Here is a 2220-nt window from a genome sequence, read left to right as displayed (position 1 = left end):
CCATCTATATGTCATGAAATCAATAAATAATGTGTTGCAATGGGGAGCTTTAAAAAGTTGTGCTTCTGCCAGAAAAAAACTTCTTGTCTCCTAAGGTGCTGGACTTGCATATGGCTGAAATGGTTCAAGTCCCAGACCTGAAGGCTTGCTTTCTCACTTTCTGTCTATCTCTCTTGCTCTTTCTCATTTCTCTCTGGTGAGCACACATGCCCTATAGCAAATTAAAAGTAATAATAATAAATAAAATTAAATAATTAAAAAATAATGATTGCTGGTATTGATGTAGGAAAATGCCAGTCTTATGTAAAAATAAAAATTGTGGGGCTGGCAGGTAGTGTGGTGGTTAAGGGCACTGGACTCCCACGTACTGACCACAGTTTGAGTCCTGGATCTTGCTTTCTCACTTTCCCTATTTCTCTCTCTCTGTTCCTCTCTGGTCAAATTAAAATGAATAAGTAAATAAATAAATTTAAATAAAACAATTCTTTATAAAAAGAAAGAACTGTTAGTATTTTTCTCCTGGGACCTTTGGCTTTGTGCACCAAGAGTTTAAAATATTTTTTCATATTTTTTGTCCCAGTAGTTGTCTATCTAAGAGTATTTTCTTTTCTTTTCTTTTTTTGAAAAGGTTTTTGCTATAGGACACGTGCACTCGCCAGACAGAGAGAGAGAGACAGAGATACAGAAAGCGAGAAATCACCCCCCAGGGGGGACAGCCATGCTGCAATCCCTTCTCCTCCATTCTCCTCTCAGGATCTTGGGCACGCACGCACACACGCCTGGCGTGAGTTTTAAGCCACTGGGTCTGGGACAAAAACTGCGGTCGACTACGTGGGAGTCCAGCAACATAGCCATTACGCTAACTGCTGGTCCTTAAGAGTATTTTCTGAGGACAAGTGAGGTGAGGATAAAGATTTGTATATAGGACCATGAGGTGGCATGGGCTTAAGGCACCTGACTCCCTCATGGCCTACCTAGGTTCTAGTCCCGGACTTAGTGGCTTGCTTTCTCATTTCCCTCTTTCTTTCTCTCTCTCTCTCTGTTAAGTGCACATGCCCTGCAGCAAATCAAAAAATAATAATGATAAATTAAATTAAATTAAAATAATTAAAAGATTTATATACACAGGTGTTTATTTAATGTTGTTATTATTTTATAGACCATATATTAGTTTATTTTTGACACCCATCATGCCATGAATATGTAGGGAATAGTTCCAGTAGCTCAGGCTCCTTCTGTTTTTTGGGTTTTTTTTTTTAGAGTTTTTTGCTATAGAGCATGTGCACTCGTCAGAAAGATAGAGACAGACAGAGAGACAGAAAGCGAGAAATCACCCCCCAGGGGGATGGCCATGCCGTAATCCCTTCTCCTTCATTCTCCTCTTGGGATCCTGGGCACGCATGCACACACAGGCTCCTGGCGTGAGTTTAAGCCACCGGGTCTGGGACTCAAACCACCATTGACTACATAGGAGTCCAGTGACATAGCCATAATGCCATCTGCTGGTCTCCAGTCTCCTTTCCATTGATTCTTACAAAGTGTGCTTCTCCTGGTGGAGTAGGCTGGTACTTCAGTTGAACCCAGGTACCTTTCTCTTTGGCTTCCTTCTTTTTCTGGTCATTTTCCTTCACAGGTTTCAGGAAGCTATCTCTGCTCTTAGAATGCTTAATATGTTCAATATGCACATTCATTCTCTTGGCAAGAATCTTGCCCTTAACTTGTTCATTTACAACAATGCCAACATCGGGGAACCAGCAGTTAGCATAATGGCTATGTCGCTGGACTCCCACAGCCGACTGCGGTTCGTGTCCGGCACCCAGCGGCTTAGAACTCACGCCGGGCATGTGTGCGTGCGTGCCCAAGATCCCGAGAGGAGAATGGAGGAAAAGGGGTTGCGGCATGACCATCCCCCTGGGGGGTGATTTCTCACTTTCTGTCTCTATGTCTCTCTGTCTGTCTGGCGAGCGCACGCGCCCTATAGCGAAAACCTCTCAAAAAAAAAAAAATAAAGAAGAAAAGAAAAAACACAATGCCAACAGCGTGCTGGGTAATACTGTAGACTCTTCCAATTTTGCCATGGTAACATTTGTGGGGTATTCCTTTTTGAACAGTACCTCTTCCCTTGATGTCTACATCACCTTTCTCATAGATTCGCAGATTTGTTGCCAAAGGAACAACTCCATGTTTTCTAAAAGGCCTAGAGAACTTATATCGGGTACC

Source organism: Tupaia chinensis, unplaced genomic scaffold (genome assembly GCF_000334495.1).
Source record: "Tupaia chinensis unplaced genomic scaffold, TupChi_1.0 Scaffold141165_1, whole genome shotgun sequence".
Classification (NCBI taxonomy): domain Eukaryota; kingdom Metazoa; phylum Chordata; class Mammalia; order Scandentia; family Tupaiidae; genus Tupaia; species Tupaia belangeri.
Note: the sequence above shows the minus strand (reverse complement) of the source record.